Raw genomic sequence first — 21,584 nt, forward strand, 5'->3', positions numbered from 1 at the left:
TTCTGGAAAAAAAAATACCTATCTCTCTCTCTCTCTCTCTCTCTCTCTCTATATATATATATATATATATATATATTTATATACTAGAGGCCCAGTGCACAAAAATTTGTGTACTTGGGGGGTCGGGGGGGGGGGGGTCCCTCAGCCTGGCCTGTGCCCTCTCACAGACTGGGACCCCTAGGGGGATGACCACCTACTGGCTTAGGCCTGCTCCCCGGGGAGATTGGGCCTAAGCTGGCAATCAGATGATCCTCTGGCAGCCGGCAGCCCTCGGGGGATGTCCACTTGCCAGCAGGGAGCAGACCTAAGCTGCAGTCAAACATCCTTAGCACTGCTGAGGAGACAGGAGAGGCTCCCACCACCACTGCTGTACTGGCAGCCATCAGCCTGGCTTGTGGCTGAGCAGAGCTCCTCCCGGTGGTCAGTGTGTGTCATAGTGACCAGTAATTCCCAGTCATTCTGCTGTTAGGGTCAGTTTGCATATTACCCACTTACTATATAGGCCTGGTGCACGGGTGGGGGCCGGCTGGTTTGCCCTGAATGGTGTCCCAGATCAGGGTGGGGGTCCCCACTGGGGTGCCTGGCCAGCCTGGATGAGGGGCTGAGGGCTGTTTTCAGGCTGCCCGTACCCCCTTCAGGGTGGGGGTCCCCACTAGGGTGCCTGGCCTGCCTGGATGAGGGGCTGAGGGCTGTTTTCAGGCTGCCCGCACTCCCTTCAGGGTGGGGTCCCACTGGGGTGCCTGGCCTGCCTGGATGAGGGGCTGAGGGCTGTTTTCAGGCTGCCTGCACCCCCTTCAGGGTGGGGGTCCCCACTGGGGTGCCTGGCCAACCTGGATGAGGGGCTGAGGCCTGTTTTCAGGCTGCCCGCATCCGCTTCCAGGTGGGTGTCCCCACTGGGGTGCCTGGCCAGTCTGGATGAGGGGCTGAGGGCTGTTTTCAGGCAGGCCAAGCCTGCAACTGGAGCTCCCAGTCTCTCCTTTTTTTCTTTTTTTTTTTTTATTCTGTAATTGAAACTTTGTTGCGGCTCCAGCTCCAAGGCTGGCTGGCTGAAAGCAGGTATCTGGGATTTGTTTAGCTTCTATAATTGCAACAGTGTTGCATCCGGAGCTCAGAGCTGGGCCCTGCAGGCGGGGAACCTTGGCTTCCTCCATCGCCGGGGCAACCAAGCTTCATGTTCGCTTCAGCTGCGTGGCTGCCAGCCACCATCTTGGTTGGCAGTTAATTTGCATATCACTCTGATTAGCCAATGTGAAGCGTAGGGGAGGTATGGTTAATTACCATGTTTGTCTATTATTAGATAGGATATATATATTTAGAATTGTATATATAGTAGTAAAATTTGAAAAATCCTTATCAGAGTATGTCAGTGGAGAAAAAAAATTTACATCCCCAAATCCTCACAACATAATTAAAACTCAGGAGAGCTTTTATGATTAAAAAACCATTAATTATTTAAAAAAAAACAACCCTAAACCAATGTTCAAATTAGATGTTCATTTGCCTGTAACCTTCATCACACATCTGTAAAACAGAACATTTTTTTACATGAAGTTAAAACAAAAACACTTAGCAAATGTTTATCTATTACTCTGAGCTTATAAAATATAGACAGTTAAGTGTTAAATGTTTAAATTACTAAATACAACGTATAAAATGATATACATTTTAAAAGCATGTTAAGAAAATATGCAAATTTTGAAAATAGAGCCATGTAGTTTTTTTTACTTTTTACAAATTTAGATTCTAGGAAATAATATCAAATTTAGCATCTCACAACATTCCTTTCACCAAAAAAAGCTAAAATGAAATTATACATGTGTGTATATACATATTATTTATTACATCTATTCATATCAAGGTTAATACTGCCAACAGAAAGAATATGTAGAACATTTTCATGGTAATTCTGATTTCAATCTAATATACAAACAAACAGGAACAATATTTTCTGCCAACATGACAAAATGTTAATATCCATACCATATAATACTCTTACATATCTATATAGATAAAAAGCCAGCGACTGGATCGCTGTAACGACTGGAACGACTAGTCGCTATGACGCCCACTGCGGCCAGTGGGGACCGATCACGGGGTAGGGCCAGCCAGCCAACCTCCTACAGCCCCTCCTCCTGACTGACCCTGCCCCTGATGGCCCCCACTACCCCATCGACTCGTGGCCCCTCCCCCCAGCCAGCTCTGCCCCTGACAGGTCCCTCCACTCCGATCAGGGGTAGGGCCAGCCAGCCAACCACCCATGGTCCCTTCCCCAAGCCACTGGCCCCTGATTGGCCCCCCCAACACATTTGGGGGTGGGGCCAGCCAGCCCACTACCCACAGCCCTTCCCCAAAGTCAGCCGCACTCCCCAATCAGCCCCCACTACCCCCATCAGCCCGTGGCCCCTCCCCAAAGCGAGCTTCGCCCCCAATTGGCCCCCCAACACCAATTGGGGGTGGAGCTGGCCGGCCAACCTCCCAAAGCCCCTCCCCCAGCCCCAACTGGGGGTGGGGCCCGCCAGCCAATCACCCGTGGCACCTCCCCCCAGCAAGCCAATCTTCTGCTGTCTCCTACTCCTGACAGGCCCAGCTCCGATCTGCTGACTGGGGCTTGGTTGTCCGGACCCCACCCGTGCACCAATTCATATAGGTCCTATAGTCCTATATAATAAAAGGCTAATATGTAAATAGACCGAATGGCGGAACAACTGGAACAACCAGCTGCTATGATGTGTGCTGGCCACCAGAGGGCATGCGCAGAACATGGTGGGCGTTGGCTGCGGTGGGATGGTGGAGCAGGTGAGCAAGGGTGCCAGACTAAGGCAGGGGGGGCGCTGGTCGCTGCCATTGGGGCAGGCCTCTGGTGGTTACTGAAAATCCTTTGCTCCCGCGCACCACAGTCCCACCCGGCACTCGCACTTGCTGCCGGCGCTGGCCCCACTCTCACCCACAGCCGGCGCCAGAGCCACCGCTCGCACCTGCTGCCAATGCCTGGCGCCGGTCCTGAACGCTCGATGCTATCAGCAGGTGCGAGCAGCAGCTGCTAGCCCTGATCACCCCTGAGAGCTTCTCCACCTCCTCCTGCTCCTAAGGGGCGATTGGGGCAACAGCCGCTGCTTGCACCCACTGACGGCACCGGCCCCAGTTGCTCCTTCAGTGGGTGTGAACAGGGTCAGTGCGTGGGAGCAGGGATGGGGGGGAGTGGGGCTACTGGCAGACAGGGGACCGCAGGGGTCACAGTGAGGGGGCCCTAGTGGGGGTGTGGAGGATAGGCCAAGACCTGCCCGTGCCTACTGCAGCCTCACGGCCCACAGTTCCTTTCAAGGTGCACAAATTCGTGTACTCAGCCCCTAGTTCATACATAAGAAAATTAATCCCTCAACAGATAAAAAGAACAAAGTGGATATCATGAATAAATATTAAAACAAAAGTAAGTACCAATTATAACAAGTACCTGAGAAATATTTAATATCCTGAGGACACAAAGAAATAAAAATTAGAAATTTTAAGGAAGAGAAAATCCAAAGCTTTCAATGGTACAGTAAGACATTCTCGGTTGGGGCTGACCAAGATGGCGGCATAGGTAAACACCGGAGTTTGCTGCCTCGAACAACCACTTCAAAAATATAACTAAAAGACGGAACGGACATCACCCAGAACCACAGGAAGGCTGGCTGAGGAGAGACTCTTCAACTAGAAGGAAAAACAACAGCATTACGAGGCTTAGAGGAGGCGCAGTGTGGAAAATTTAAAGGTACGGTGGTGCGGCGGTGCGCGCGCAAAGCGGGCTGGTGGCTGAGGGCGCGGTTGTCGTTTTCAATCAGGAGGGAGTCTCAGACTCTGGGCTACAGATCCGGGCGAGTCTCTAGGGACCCAGACTCAAACGGGAGAAGCGGGACTGTCTGGCTACGGTCCCTCCGAGGTTTGCAGCGGTTGTGGGGACAGAGAGGCAGAGCCCCTGGAGACGGACTGAGAGCATCCATAGCTGCTCCCTCCCCCCGCCCTGTTGAGCCCGCCCCGCCCAGGCCCTGCGGAGAGCCATTTGCCGATCGCCTCAGGCAAAGGCTGGACTAGCGCCTCCCCAGAGGACTGAAGTTTTCCACACAGCTGATTCCTACAGCCAGTCAGCCTGGTGGTCAAATCCCTCTAGTGTTATCTACAACAATTAAGGCTTGGCTAGAACAAGACTGCGCACAAAGACCACAAGGGGGTGCACCAAGAAAGCATAAAAGATGCGGAGACAAAAAAACATGACAGAAATGGAGGATATGGAGCTAAGAATCGCAATTTTGAGGGCTTGCTATAAACTTGAGCAGAGCCTCACGAAAACTAATGAGACCCTCGATGCTACGATAAAGAAATTAGAAAGTAAGCATACACGGACTGAAATAAAGAATATTATACCCAATAGCAGACCAGAGGAGCACAAGAATCAAACCAAAGATTTGAAAGCAAAAAACACCCAACTGGAAAAGCAAAATGAAAAAAGAATCCGAAAGTGTGAAGATAGTGTAAGGAGCCTCTGGGACAGTTTCAAGCGTACCAACATCAGAATAATAGGGGTGCCAGAAGATGAAAGACAGCAAGATATTGAAAACCTATTTCAAGAAATAATGGCAGAAAACTTCCCCCACCTGGTGAAAGAAATGGACTTACAGGTCCAAGAAGCGCAGAGAATCCCAAACAAAAGGAATCCAAAGAGGACCACACCAAGACACATCATAATTAAAATGCCAAGAGCAAAAGACAAAGAGAGAATCTTAAAAGCAGCAAGAGGAAGAGACTCAATTACCTACAAGGGAATACCCATACGACTGTCAGCTGATTTCTCAACAGAAACTTTGCAGGCCAGAAGGGAATGGCAAGAAATATTCAAAGTGCTGAATACCAAGAACCTACAACCAAGATTACTTTATCCAGCAAAGCTATCATTCAGAAGTGAAGGTCAGATAAAGAGCTTCACAGATAAGGAAAAGCTAAAGGAGTTCATCACCACTAAACCAGTATTATACGAAATACTGTAAGGTATCCTTTAAGAAGAGGAAGAAGAAAAAGGTAAAGATACAAATTGTGAACAACAAACATGCCTCTATCAACAAGTGAATCTAAGAATCAAGTGAATAAATAATCTGATGTACAGAATGAACTGGTGATTATAATGAATCAGGGACATAGAAAGGGAATGGACTGACTATTCTTGGGGGGGAAAGGGGAATGGGAGATTCGGGAAGAGACTGGACAAAAATCGTGCACCTATGGATGAGGACAGTGGGTGGGGAGTGAGGGCGGAGGGTGGGGCGGGAACTGGAAGGAGGGGAGTTATGAGGGGGGGGAAGAGGAACAAATGTAATCTGAACAATAAAAATTTAATAAAAAAAAATAATAATAATAATAAAAAAAAAGACATTCTCATATGCTGCCTGGTGGGATAAGAAAATCCATTTCATCTTTCTTAAGTATATTGCAATATAAATTAATAGCTTTAAAAGTTTTCATAGACTTTGATTCAGCAGTTTTATTTTTGAGAATTCTAGACTTTGGAAATTGAGATGTTGCCAAATCTTCTGCAAAAAAAGTATTCACTGCTGTGGAATAATAAAGAAATTTTAGCAACAATCTAAGGTATAACATTAAGGAAATTGCTAAGAAAATTATGGTATATACACCAAAGAAATATTAGGTTTTGAACACTATGGAAATATACTTATGATAGGGTAGGTATCCCTTTTGTTGGAGTAAGAAAAACCAGATACACAATATGATCTCAATTCTGAGGGGGAAATGATAGAGAAAGGACAAAGAAACATACCCAAATCTTAACAGTGGTTCTTTCTAATTCTATGTTCTTCCCAGATTTACCAGTACATATAAGCATGAAGTAGACTCAGAAACAGAAAAGAGAAACAAAAAAAGAAAAAAATTGCCACTGATTATTTAAATACTATTTCGTGCTAGTTATGATTACAGATCGGTCAGACGGCATCTCTAATAGGCAAGCAGAGTTACTTACAATAAAAGGAAGAACATTTTGTAAAGGACTAACATTCTAAATAAAAATTCTATGGGATTATAAATATGATTAAATTGGAAAAGTAGAAATTATTTATATTTGACTTTTAAACACTTCAATAAAATTAAACCCAAAACGATTTCCAAAATTGAGTCATCCAGAGATTGGGAAACTCTTTTTTACAATGGAGAAGAAAATGTGTAAAATACAAAAATATAAAAAGGGAGATATGGAGAATCAGCATCAGAAATCAGTCCTATCTGCCTTTTTATGAATCTTGGTAGGAAAATGTAAAAGCCTCCTTGGTTAACTAATGAACATACAGTAAATTGGTAAGGTGACAGGACAAATATACAGCAGAACCATACAGAAGTCTATGAAGGGTAATCAAAACTGGTACATTAGATTTGACTGAGGTAATATCATGTACAGGGAAGTAACAAAAATATACTTTTAGAACAAATAATCATGCACTTTGAAATCATTGTAAGAAATAGAAACACAGGTAGTTATTTTTTTGTTTTGTTTTTTTTTCCAATTTTCTCTGAGAATTCTGTTTAACACCCTAAGAAAATTCTGAGCATTATAAAAGGGATACCGCCCGGCTGGGTGGCTCAGCTGGTTGAGTGTCATCTATAGATGAAAAAGGTTGTGGGTTTGATTCCCAGTTGGGGTGCATAAGGGAGGCAACTAATCCATGTTTCTCTCTCTCTCTCTCTCTCTCTCTCTCTCTCTCTCTCTCTTCTCTCTCCCTCGTCAATGAAAATGTCCTCGGGCCCTAGCCGGTTTGGCTCAGTGGATAGACCGTCTACCAGCAGACTGAAGGGTACCAGGTTCGATTCCAGTCAGGGGCACATGCCTGGGTTGTGGGCTTGATTCCCAGTAGGAGGTGTGCAGGAGGCAGCCAATCAATGATTCTCTCTCCCTCTCCCTTCCTCTCTGAAATCAATAAAGATATATTAGAAAGAAAAGAAAAAAAAATGTCCTCAGGTGAGAATTTTTTTAAATGAATACTACTAATAAAATAAACATATTTTCCCTCAAAAAGTTTCAATAAATTTTGAAAAACTTTAGAGTAGTCCATGCCTGAGGCCCTAAAATAATCAGTTTACTAGCGTATACAATGTAAAGCAGACTTGTACAATTAACCCCCACTGCTGTGGAAAGAAAACATAAGGTGAAAATTATCAAGTACAGGTACCACAAGAATGAATGACAAATATTGGTTTTGTACAAGCTATATAATAGAAGATTTATAAAGTGAGCCAATCCATTGGGACATATTTAAGGCATGGTACCATGCATTTGAGGCCTCCAAACACCTGAAAGCATCTCACCAGTCACCACGAACTAGGATTCTTCCTAGCCCTGTGCTAGAGAAATCTTTTAAAGAATTGGAAGTTCCTTCGATTACTTCTTAATTGAAAAGTAACTTTAATTGCATTTAAATACAGACTATTAAAAACATTTTAATTATGCTAATATATTTGCATAGCTCACAATATTAATTGCATTTCTACCAGCCTATGTATTAAGGTAAAACTGTTTTATTAAAATAAATGTTTTTATTGATTTGAGAGAGAGAGGAAGGAAGAGGTAGAAATAGAAGCATTGATGCATCACCATATTGGCAGCCTCCTACATGTACCCTGCTGGGATTCAAGCCCTCACCCTCCCATGTGACCAGGAATTGAACAGGAGAACTTCTTGGTGCATGGGGCAACACTAAACCACTGAGCCACACCGGCTAAGCTAAAACTGCTTTACTGCATCTAAATTTAAAGAGTATAGTGATAGATCAATGTAGAATACAGTGACTACACAATAACACTGTATGGTATAATTTAAATTTACTAAGAGAGTAGAACTTAAATGTTCTCACCAAAAAAATAAAAAGGTAAATATGTAAGGAGGTGGATGTATTAATTAACTCAATGGAGGAAACTTTTTCATAATGTATATCAAATCGCTGAATTGTACACTTTAAATATTTTACAATTTTGTCAATTATACCTCAATAAAGCTGGAAAAAATGCACAGTGATGACACTATGGCAGCAAAGTTGCTCTTTGAGATACTGCAGATTATTGTATATATGGAGAGCTAGCAGTAAACTATAGTTTTCTTCAATTGTCAAAGCCATCTTTCATGAATGTGCAAATATTTTAATATTAAAAAGCCACTGACGACTCTAAGTTAAATGTATATTTATAAATGATGCTAAGATTATATGCAAACTACCGAAACAGATACATTGTTTCTTATAAAAGCAAATAATACCAAAGTTTTTATTTATTTGCTTATCCATTTATCCATCCATCCAATACAATTCATAAAACACTTTCATTGTGTCCCAATGACTTTACAGAATGTAGTAGCCAGAAGTTCTGACCAAGCTCATATAAGGCCACTCACTATGTTCTTCTGGAATTCCATGTTTAATACACACACACACACACACACACACACACACACACACATTTTGACAAAAAGTTTTTAAACTAATAACTCAAGCATACTTTTTGCCTAACACATGCTTTGAGCAATTGTTTTAAAGTTAGACAGAAATAATAAAATCTATTTGCAGAAAAGAACTTCAAGAACAGTGTCCATCATATATAGAGTCTAAAGATAAATGGAAAAGTGTGTGGGAAAACAAAATCAAACTTTATGATTACACTTCACTGATTTGTTAATGAAGTGATTACATTAAATATAAATGATATGGAGAATATTTAGTAGTAAGTACCTCTGGAAATCCTCTATTTTAATAATATATTTTTATTGATTTCAGAGAGCAAGGGATAGGGAGAGAGAGAGAGAAACATCAATGATGAAAGAGAATCATTGATCAGCTGCCTCCTGATCGCCCCATACTGGGGATTGAGCCCACAACCCAGGCAAGTGCCCTGACAGGGAATGGAACTGTGACCTCCTGGTTCATAGATCGATGCTCAACCACTAAGCCATGCAGGCTGGGCTGGAAATCCTTTTATAAGCATTTACAATACAAGCAAAATAAAAGCAATATGGAAAATAAAAATATTTATATATTGGAACATATTTAAGCCATGACGGTTTAAACTTGCTTCTTAATGACCTCACACATACTACAACAGATCTACAGAACAAAACTTATACAAACATAAAAGTAGAGCTGAGATGGGTTTACTCTGACTTATCCCACTTAATAGCTAACGGACGTTGAACAGTTACAATTTAGCATTCCAGTTTTGGTTTCATTATCTGGAAAATATGGACACTGCCTAATTTGTAGGGTATCTGTGGGTATACAAGAAATAGTGTCTCAAACCGATTGTCGGACTTCAGTGGTAAGGCCAGGGAGGATTGGGGGACAGGAGGGAGGGGAGTAAGAGATCAACCGATGGACTTGTATGCATCCATATAACCATAACTAATGGACATAAGACACTGGGGGGTAAGGGAGGGCAGGGGCTTGTCAAGGGTGGGGGGGAAAAAAGGACACATATGTAATGCTTTAAGCAATAAAAAAATAAATAAATAAATAAATAAAATAAAGTAAAAGGAGGAAAAAAAATAAATAAATAAAATAAAATAAAATAAAATAAAATGACATGAAAAGTTTAAAAAAAAAGAAAGAAATAGTGTCAGGAAAAACCGTTCATGACACCGTTAAATGATACATAAGAGTTCAATGCTACATGAGTACAATAATACACAGTGTAGAAATAAAGGAAAAAATGTTTATCCAAACTCTGAGGTAAAGGGTGGGAAAGTGAGAGTTACTCCTACCCCCTTAAAACAGCACCCTAAGAACAATGTGCATTATGGATTTTAAAGTATTGAAAAGTACAGGGGGAAGAACATCATCATTGACATAATGTCTTTGGGAATAAACTATGAATCACATTGAAGATTTTAATGTTGTACTTTATGACCAATAAATCTGAACCAGATTTACACTATTGCTTATTTCATGGCCCAGAAAACAAAACAAACAAATTAAAACAATAAAATAAATGACGACAATAAAGCAACAACAACTCAGTAAGAGATTTAAAGAATCTAATATTTTTTAAAGTATGGAAACAATTTTTGTGGATATTCTCTTCGTGCTGCTGATAATATCTGGATTCTTAGAATCAAGGGGAGAAATCTAAGTAATGACAGTACTACAAATTCATGTGACTAAATTACAAACCCTAAAGCAAACTGGACATTTTTTTTTAGCATGCTGGATTTAAATTCGGATAAATGGATCCCACTAGTATAATATGAGATTCTAAGCTCAGATCCCATGACCACAATGTCTTTAAATGTAAAAACCAGTAACGAAAAAAGGTATTTGTATAGGCTTGTAAAGCAAAAACAAACAAACATATAAAACACTTTTAAAGAACTCATTAGTCACTGAAGATAGCACAAGAGAAATCAGAAAATATAAGAAAACAGTGAAAAAAACCCTACATATCAAAACTTGTGGGATACAGCTAAAGCAATATTTAGAGAATATTTAATGGCCTTAAATGCTTATATTAAAATAGATTTTAAAAACTATAAATTAATTAAAAAGCATCTAAATTAAAGTTTAGATATTTAGCAGAATATATAATGAATGAAGCAAAATAAATAAGTAGAATAAAGACAGTTATAGAAACAAATCAGAAGTGAACATACAATGAAAATATCAGTACCACCAAAAGGTAATACTTTAAAAAGATGGGGGGAAAATGAGTGTCAGTACAGACTAATCACAAACAACAAGAGAAGCATAAATTTTAAAAAATGTTAGCTACAAAAAATGCTATCTAACAAATAATACATATACTAAACAAAGAAGAGAACATTAGAAACAACTTAATGCCAATAAAGCTTTTTTATAAGCTTTAAAATTTTGTCTTTCACATTTAGGCCTTTATTCCCAATTGCATCTGCATTTGATTTCTGTGTAGAATTTCAGATAAGGATATAATGTTATTTTTTCCTTTTATGGTTAAGGGTCCCAGTATTGTTTATTATTGTTTACTAGAGGCCCGGTGCATGAAATTCGTGCACTCGGGGGGTGGGGGGTTCCATCAGCCCGGCCTGCACCCTGGCAGTCTGGGAGGCCTCAAGGGATGTCTGACTGCCAGCTTAGACCCACTGCTGCGCTCACCAGCCATGAGCCCGGCTTCTGGCTGAGCAGCGCTCCCCATTGGAGTGCACTGACCACTGGGGGCAGCTCCTGTGTTGAACATCTGCATCCTGTTGGTCAGTGCATGTCATAGCGACTAGTCATTCCATCGTTCGGTCAATTTGCATATTAGCTTTTTTATTATATAAGATTGAATAGGTTCTCCTTTACCAGTGATTTTCAATACCTGATCAGTCTGAAATTATGTCATATGTACCCACAGACCTGGGTTCTAAAATGTTTATTTCTCATAACTTACTTAAATAAAATGATGTTCAAACAGCAAAAAAAACTTAATTTCTTTATGATTTTTGGTGCTCATTAATATTAATGGTACCTAACTGAAAATGTGTATGTAGGTAACATATGGTTAAGTATCATTAAAAACCTTGTTGCTAGGCCGAGGGCAGAATTGGTATAGCACATAATTCTCAAACTCTAGTAGTGAAGAGAAAAATCATGTGGCAATGTTTGTTAAAATGCAAATTCCAGAACTTAGGTCACTGGAAATTCTAATACAGTAGGTTTGACGTTTTATCTAATATTCTGCATCTTAGCAGAATGATTCTGATGCAGGTGGTCTAGGGAGTTCATAAGGTTTATGAATCCCCTGATTCATAAACAAGGTCATCTAGAATTTTTCAGATATCCTTCCTCAAGAGTCCAATGATTTTATCAGATTCTTAATGGAAACCAAGTCCCCAAAGAGGGTAAACTAAAAGTCACATTACTTTAGGAAACCCTGATGCCACAGGAAAAAATTCCTGACCAGCAATGGGATTCCCATGACTTGTAGGATTTCTTTTAGCACTACTAGTCCAGTCTCCTTTTCCTTTTTTTAGCTTTAGAGGTAGTCACCTTGCAATTCTTATAAAACTGGCAAATGCTAGTTTGAAAATTTTATCAACATAATTTTGCCTTTTCAAGAGATTTTGAGATCTGCAACTTTTCTTATTTACTGTACTTGTAGCTTTTTTTTTGCTCTTTGTAATCTTCACAAATGCATTATAATAAGTTTTATTTTACACTTTATTTAATGAAGACTTTGGGGGAACTGTACAGCATTTTTTATAAATAATGTAATGAATGGACCTTGATAATGTAAAATTTTTAAAATTGTTTTTTGAAATGCTGATCTAAATATCTCTTGGTATCCTAGGGTATTATTTTTTTTTTTTTTAAAAAAAAAAAGCCTCTTTGGCCTTTTACTTAGAGTTCTCTATAGCTTACTCACAGCTAAGAAAATGTTTTATCTGTAAGTCATAAACCCCCCCTTTTTCCTCATAGAAGCATATGCTTCTTATCAGTCATATAAATGGAGATGTAACTTTAAAATGTTATATAGGCACTGAAAATAAATGGTAGGAAAAATTGCCAAGAAAGGGTAGAGATCTACAATCACTGAACTTTTATTTATTTATTTTTATTTATTTATTTTAATAATTAAATCTTTATTGTTCAGATTACATTTGTTCCTCTTTTTTTTCCCCATAACTCCCCTCCTCCCAGTTCCCACCCCACCCCCCACCCTCACTCCCCACCCACTGTCCTCATCCATAGGTGCATGATTTTTGTCCAGTCTCTTCCCGCATCTCCCACACCCCTTTCCCCCGAAGCATAGTCAGTCCATTCCCTTTCTATGTCCCTGATTCTATTATAATCACCAGTTCATTCTGTTCATCAGATTATTTATTACTTGATTCTTAGATTCACTTGTTGATAGATGTGTATTTGTTGTTCATAATTTGTATCTTTACCTTTTTCTTCTTCTTCCTCTTCTTAAAGGATACCTTTCAGCATTTCATATAATACTGGTTTGGTGGTGATGAACTCCTTTAGCTTTTCCTTATCTGTGAAGCTCTTTATCTGACCTTCAATTCTGAATGATAAGCTTTGCTGGATAAAGTACTCTTGGTTGTAGGTTCTTGCTATTCATCACTTTGAATATTTCTTGCCACTCCCTTCTGGCCTGCAAAGTTTCTGTTGAGAAATCAGCTGACAGTCGTATGGGTATTCCCTTGTAGGTAACTGAGTTTCTTTCTCTTGCTGCTTTTAAGATTCTCTCTTTGTCTTTTGCTCTTGGCATTTTAATTATGATGTGTCTTGGTGTGGTCCTCTTTGGATTCCTTTTGTTTGGGGTGCTCTGCGCTTCCTGGACTTGTAAATCTATTTCTTTCACCAAGTAGGGGAAGTTTTCTGCCATTATTTCTTCAAATAGGTTTTCAATATCTTGCTCTCTCTCATCTTCTGGCACCCCTATAATTCTGATGTTGGTATGCTTGTAGCTGTCCCAGAGGCTCATTACACTATCTTCACACTTTCGGATTCTTTTTTCATTTTGCTTTTCCGGTTGGGTGTTTTTTGCTTCTTTGCATTTCAAATCTTTGACTTGATTCTTGTGCTCCTCTGGTCTGCTGTTGGGAGTCTGTATAATATTCTTTATTTCAGTCAGTGTATGCTTACTTTCTAGTTGGTCCTTTATCACACCATCGAGGGTCTCATTAGATTTCCTGTACATCTCATCAAGTTTATCGACAGACTCTAGAAGCCTCTTGAGAGACCTCAAAAGTGTGGTTTTGAATTCTATATCCAGTAGCCTGCTTTCCTCCGGTTCTCTCCTTTGTGGCCTGTTTCTTTGTCTTGGCATTTTTTTATGCTTCGCTGTGTCGATAGAGTGGCTTTCCGAGTTAAGTGTCCCAATTACCTGAGGTAGACACTCTTGGTGCACCCCCTTGTGGTCTCTGTGAGCAGTCTTGTTGTAGTCAAGCCTTGATTGTTGTAGGTAATTACTACTTGACCTCCAGGCCAACTGGCTGTGAGAATCAGCTGTGTTTGCAGCGGGAGAACTTCTGTTCTCTAGGGAGGTGCTAATCTAGCCTTTGCCTGAGGCTATCCGGCAAATGGCTCTGTGCTGGGCTTGGGCGGGGCGGGTCCCATAGGATCAACAGGGCGGAGGAGGGAGCAGTTATGGCTGCTCTCAGTCCGTCCCCAGGGGCTCTGCCTCTCTGTCCCAGAAACCGCTGCAAACCTCGGAGGGACCAAAGCCAGACAGTCCCGCTTCTCCCGTTTGAGTCTGGGTCCCTAGAGACTCGCCCGGATCTGGAGCTCAGAGTCTGAGGCTCCCTCCGGATTGAAACAGACAACCACGCCCTCAGCACCTTAGTATTTTACTTCAGCACTGCGCCTCCTCTGATTCTCGGTTCCTCCTAGTTGTAGAACTTCCACTCAGCCAGCCTTCCTGTGGTTCTGGATGATGTCCGTTCCGTCTTTTAGTTGTATTTTTGAAGTGGTTGTTCGAGGCAGCAAACTCCAGTGTTAACCTATGCCGCCATCTTGGTTTTTCTACAATCACTTAACTTTTAATGTAGCAGAGCCCTGCTCACCAGTTTTAGTCATTCTAATCACTATTATGCAGAAAAGGAAGAAAAGTGTGTTTTCTGAACCATAGTAACATCCACCAAGTAGCATTTATTATAATAATGTTTACTATTTATAACCATATAAATTCATTTTTTACTTTTTATTTATTTTTTAATCCTCATCTGAGGATGATCTGTTGATTGATTAGAGAGAGGGAGTGAGAGAAAAGGAGAGAGAGAAAGAAAACGAGAGAGAAATGCTGATGTAAGAAACATCGACTGATTGCCTCCTGCACGCACCGACTGGGTATGAACCTGCAATCTAGGTAGATGCCCTGACTGGGAATGAACCCACACCTTTTTGGTGTATGGGATGACACTCCAACCAACTAACTCACCCAGCCAGGGTTTCACATAAATTCTTATAAAAGAGAAATAAATTCTGTATCTTTTTAAAAATAAGAATACTAAATTCTAATCACTACCTGCAACTAAACTGCTCACCAGGGGTTTAGTAAGCACACAGTACTTTTGTACATATCTTTTTTGTATCTGTTCACCATAAAAGGTAACCAGCAAACCAGGAAGTAAGCAATCCCCTTAGATGGCCATAGCTTTTCACTCCTTGTTATTCTCACTCACGGGAAATACAGGAAAGGATAAAGAGACATGTAACTTGTTTAAAGACTACATATGCTATGAGATTCCAATGTGTGAGTTTCCATGCTAAGTTCTTCAACTCTATTTAAGGAGGAAGTCAAATCCTCTTAAGAAAGTTCATATACAAGCTAATAGGTATGAAAAGATTTTTGTGTAGGCTTTTGGAAAGAGGATAGAAGGAAAGGAAAAGAAAGGCAGTGGATACAAGACAGAATCGTTTTTTGCCCCAATATCAATTACTGCATAAAAACATGTGTATCCTTACATGCTTTACAATAACTGGGCAGCCGTGTGTATGATGTGTGTGGGTGTGCCTGTGCATGCTGAGACGAGGAGAGCACTGTCGAAAAGGGCAGTTTGTCAATACCCAGTTCTCATCACTCTCCCTAAAAGGCTATCCATGATGGCAGGGTAGGGGCTCTTTTGGAGGTCCATTTCAAGCACTTCAGGACATGAATGGCTATATAATCTATTTTTAATATCACTTTCCTGAAACTTCTTAACTCACTTCAATTTCATCTGACCAATCAGAAGGACCCTCTTCTAATTCCTCCCTGGCCTGAGACAGGATGAGTGGTCTCAGCTACCTTGTTCTAGTCTCAGCAACTACAGCTGAGGATCCAGAAGCCATCCTCACAGGAATTTCTCATCACACTCTAATGCCACTCCAAAAACAGGTTAGCGTAGTCCACATTCTGCAGTGCCATCAGCCCTCCAGTACCCTGTGAACCTGGTATTTACGGATCTCTTAAGCACAATTTTGTAACACAGTGGATCTTACCCATAGAAAATTAATTCTCAATATTGGCTGCACTTTAACATCATCTGAGGAACTTTAAAAAATATCAACACGAGGATCCCTACCCGCAAAGATTCAGATTTAAATATGTATCCACTAGAACTATTATCTTAGACCACAGGTGACACGCAAACTCATTTTTTTGGTTGATTTTTCTTTGTTAAATGGCATTTAAATATGTAAAATAAATATCAAAAATATAAATCTTTGTTTTACTATGGTTGCAAATATCAAAAAATTTCTATATGTGACACGGCACCAGAGTTAAGTTAGGGTTTTTCAAAATGCTGACATGCCGAGCTCAAAAGGTTCGCCATCACTGACCTAGGAGAAAGAAGTGATTTGCAAAAACAAAAAATAATGCTGTAACATGTAGAACTCTCCAGGATGGGGTAAGCAATTAATAAATTAATGGATATATATGTTGTCAAATATGAATACCATTAAGTATAAATCAAATTAGTTTTATTTAAGTAGGTGACAGCATTAGATGCTCATAGGGCTGGATACTCAACTCTGTCCATGTACTGTATGCTGACACTTAATGGACATGAACTTATTCAAACAGGATAATAGCCCAGTATTATAGACTACTGGATTCGCTTTTACTAAAGGAGGAGCAATAGCCTGTGCCCAAACTAATATCAAATATTTTGAAACATAACTGAAAGCCAGTATTCTTGTGTTTAATGGAGACTCACATTATAATATCATTTTTACATGTAAACTCCTTACTCCACATATTATTTTCATATAGACTCAAAAAACAAATTTCAAAGATAATAAAAGTAAAGAATATACACTAGTAACTCTATAAAATGAATATATTTGAATTCAGATGCAAATGGAGTTTCCATGTGTGAAATATTTTTTCATTAGTTTATGATTAACATTTCAGAAATGCTTTATTTACCTTCACTTCTGATTACCAGTTAAGCAGCAGTGGCTGCCACAGTTTCAGCACTGAGTTTTCTTGTCTCTTTTAACCCAGGGTAGGAGGTGATTTTACAAGCACTTAGATACATCAGAAGGGCTTTCTGTTTAAAGGAATTCCTCAGTAAATCCTTTCACCATTTACTTTACAGCCTTTGTATGTTAAATTTTTCATGTAACAAATTTCTTAAAAATTGCCACAACAGTAAAGTGAAAATAGTGTGTGTTCCTAAGACATAAAACCACAAATATATACCAGAAAAAAATAATAGTTTAAAACATATTACCCTAACTATATTATTAAGTATTGAGATACTTAAAAAAAAACAAGTTTCTTATAAATTAAAATATGTTCCTATATATTATATCAAAAGGAAGATGATACAGTGTCATTATTTCTGAGATGAGAGATCTAAGGTTATAAAGCAGAATAGGCATTTTAACTTCCAACTATTATTTTTGTCTATATTCTATTGCACTATTTTTCTCCTTAGCCATATGCATTATAGGTGGAATATTTCCTGTTGTTACCAAGTCTACTTTGCAGACTCAATTTTCAAACAGTTTATTTACTTTATGTGCTTTCCTATCCTTAAGTAAAACTAAGTTACTAGGATGCATATATAGCTTTTCTATTTAATAGCCTTAAAATATAAAAATTCAAACTATGTTATTCTAAAGGAATACAAACAATAACACTGAGTATCAACTACAAAAATTATAATGGAAATAAAAATAATGTAACTTTCTTACAGATCCATATATCTATCTATTAGTTTAGTAAGAACCTCATGTGATTGGAATACCATTTATAATTTATAATGGTATTTTCTTATCAGATACATCCAGGATTAGTCTATAGCAACAGGATGTCAAACCCATGTTAGGTCAAAATGATCCCAGGGAAAACTGTCTTTAATCTTCCACCATCCTGTTTTACTTTCTTTCCTGCAACAAGTAGCTTAGTAAATTCAAGATAGTTAAAGGAAACAACTTTCTTTACTGAGAAAAAAAAAATACCACTGAGAAGTTATAGTAGATAAGAGCTTCAGAAACCATGGCACCAAATTACATGACTTCCAGGGGCACAGAGCTACCTTAAATTTTTTGTACAAATATGGATTTAGCAAAACCCTGAAAGACTATTTAGTAAATGTTAAAGGAGAACCAAGATAATTTTACAAAAATTCAAATAGAAATAAGTTTCCAAATATATTTTCTCATATTATATTAACTATATTCAAGTCCAAAGTGGCTGGTCCAACTTTCCCGGTAACCTTCCTTACTTTCTTAACTTTCAGCTTCCTGTTTTAAGCAAATGGCAAATCTAAGCAGAATAGGAGGCAGGGACCTAGGTTCTAAATATATCGCTTGCTATATGACCTTGGATAAACAATTTACCATTACTGGGTCTCTATCCTTTATCAATAAAACTGAGAGGTTGAAAATACATGCCTTTAACTATTATCACCGAGAAATATCTGCCTTCCAACTCACATCTCCGTTCTCTAAGTACCTGAAAGAACTGTTTATTCTTTGTAATGTCTATCACTCTTTAAGCTCCATGGTCCCTGCCCATCATAATTACAGCTGAATATCAGGCTCATAGCAAGTAGTTAATACTTACAGAATAAGTAACTGAACGAATAATTATTATAATTCTCTATTCCACAATGAAAAATCTGAGACTGCATCTCGAGTCCTTTTACCTAAATGCATATATAATATGAATACATACACAAAATGTGTTTTCTTCCTCTTTGAGAAATAGTACTGCTTATTAAAATAATAGTACTCCCTCGACTCAGGATTTGCTGTCACTCAGCAGCTGAAGTTAGCCTTAGTATTACTCTAAAATGTCCACAACAGTCCCATTTAAAGAAAATAATTGTTTTCACAAGCTATAATTTAAAAAAAAAGACTTAAATGTAACTTGATTATTTTTAGCAAAATTTTAAAGTGGTTTAATCACATCAGGATTAACAAAATAATCTGAATTTTAAACTGTGTTATTAGGTGATTAGGTTCCGAGTCGATGCCCCTATTTAGCAGAATATATGAAAATAACAAAACAAACCAAAAAAGGAGAGAAAAAACATTTTATAAAACTTATTTACAAAACTTAAACATTATTTCATGTGGAAAATACCGAAGGCACTGTGTCTTTGAGTCAACATCTTGCTATTTTAAACACATATAGAATTATCTTTGTTTAATTTTCTATAATAAAAAATGGTATTTATGAGAAAACCCCCACAAATTTTTACAAATTATAGACTGGAATACTAAATTTTAAGTATTGTTATTTTTAAAACAAAAATTCATAAAAAGTATTTTACATAAAAATTCTACCTAATGCCCTAACCGGTTTGGCTCAGTGGATAGAGCGTCGGCCTGTGGACTGAAGGGTCCCGGGTTCGATTCCGGTCAGGGGCATGTACCTTGGTTGCGGGCACATCCCCAGTGGGAGGTGTGCGGGAGGCAGCTGATCGATGTTTCTCTCTCGTTGATGTTTCTAACTCTCTATCTCTCTCCCTTCCTCTCTGTAAAAAATCAATAAAATATATTTTAAAAAATTCTACCAATATGCTCAATTAATATTTGACAAAGGAGGAAAGAACATTCAATGGAGCCAAGATAGTCTCTTCAATAAGTGGTGTTGGGGAAATTGGACAGATATATGCAAGAAAATGAAACTAGACCACCAACTTACACCATACACAAAAATAAACTCAAAATGGATAAAGGACTTAAATATACGACAGGAAACCATAAAAATTCTAGAAGAATCCAAAGGCAACAAAATCTCAGACATATGCCAAAGCAATTTCTTCACTGATACAGCTCCTAGGGCAGTTGAAACTAAAGAGAAAATGAAAAATGGGACTACATCAAAATAAAAAGCTTCTGCACTGCAAAAGAAACCATCAACAAAACAACAAGAAAACCCACTGCGTGGGAAAACATATTTGCCAATGTCATATCTGATAAGGGCCTAATCTCCAAAATTTATAGGGAACTCATACAACTTAACAAAAGGAAGATAAACAATCCAATCAAAAAATGGGCAGAGGACCTAAATAGACAACTTTCGAAAGAGGACATTCAGAAAGCCAAGAGACATATGAAAACATGCTCAAAGTCACTAATCATCCGAGAGATGCAAATCAAAACAACAATGAGGTACCATCTCACACCTGTCAGAATGGCTATCATCAACAAATCAACAAACGACAAGTGCTGGAGAGGATGTGGAGAAAAAGGAACACTCGTGCACTGCTGGTGGGAATGCAGACTGGTGCAGCCACTATGGAAGACAGGATGGAGTTTCCTCAAAAAACTAAAAATGGAACTCCCATTTGACCCTGTGATCCCACTTCTAGGAATATATCCCAAGAAACCAGAAACACCAACCAGAAAAGATATATGCACCCATATGTTCATAGCAGCACAATTCACCATAGCTAAGATCTGGAAACAGCCTAAGTGCCCATCAGTAGATGAATGGATTAGAAAACTGTGGTACATCTACACGATGGAATACTATGCTGCTATAAAAAAGAAGGAACTCTTACCATTTGCAGCGGCATGGATGGAACTGGAGAGCATTATGCTAAGTGAAATAAGCCAGTCAATGAAGGAAAAATACCACATGATCTCACTCATTCATGGATAATAGAGACCATTATAAACTTTTGAACAATAATAGTTACAGAGGCAGAGCTGCCTCAAACAGATTGTCAAACTGCAGTGGGAAGGCTGGGGAGGGTTGGGGGGCAGGAGGGAGGGGGGTAAGAGATCAACTGAAAGACTTGTATGCATGCATATAAGCATAACCAATGGACATAAGATACTGGGGGGTAGGGGGGGCCAGGGGATTGTCAAGGGCGGGAAAAAAAAAAAAGGACACATATGTAATACCCTTTGTAATACTTTAAGCAATAAAAAAAATTTTTTAAAATTCTACCTAAGCAACTATGAACAATAATTATAAATTTGAAATTAGACACTCTCCTGCTATTACTAATATGTTCAAGAAACCTATTTTCTCTTACAGAAATGGTTCTCTGTGAGTCTGTTATTTTTATTTTCAAAGCCCAACCAAATTGTTCATCATATGCTTAAACTGATGAATTATAGACACTATGCAATATTTGAAACAAACAGTAAATTTCTCTAATATGTCTTTATAAAAATTCTAGAGGCCCGGTGCACGAAATTCGTGCACTCGGGGTGGGGGGGGTCAGCTCAGCCTATACCTTCTCACAGTTCAGAAGCCCCACCATCATTAGCACCAATGAGGTAGGCCACGCCCACCCGGCTAGGGTTCCGCAATTGATCGCCCTCACAGAGAGAGGCCCTGCCCACCCGCTGGAGCACCGCAACTGGGTAGCCTGAGCCTCCTTATTTGGGGCCATCAATCATGGGGCTCTGCCATCGACCTACGGACCGATGTATCTACCGACCAGGGCTCCGCGATAGATACCCCCCCGCAGAGGGAGACCCCTCCCATCCACTGTAGCAAACTGGTCGGTGGCCAGGGTCTCCCTCTTTGGGGCAATCATGGAGCCCCCCGATTGATCAATTGCTCTGCTGGCCGTGGCCTGGGCTTCATTGTTTGGGGTGATCGTGGAGCCTCTTGACTGATCAATCGCCCCACCAACTGGTGGC

At 39.5% G+C, this 21,584-nt stretch overlaps 1 protein-coding gene across 4 annotated transcripts in view; it reads right to left on the bottom strand.

The window, feature by feature from the left end:
• The window catches only part of MBD5 (methyl-CpG binding domain protein 5), a 397,266-nt gene that overhangs the window by 357,543 nt on the left and 18,139 nt on the right, over positions 1-21,584 (bottom strand). The window lies entirely within an intron of this gene.

This window comes from Myotis yumanensis, unplaced genomic scaffold, assembly GCF_028538775.1.
Source record: "Myotis yumanensis isolate MYYU_CA2020_CCGP unplaced genomic scaffold, mMyoYum1.0.hap1 SCAF_8, whole genome shotgun sequence".
NCBI lineage: Eukaryota > Metazoa > Chordata > Mammalia > Chiroptera > Vespertilionidae > Myotis > Myotis yumanensis.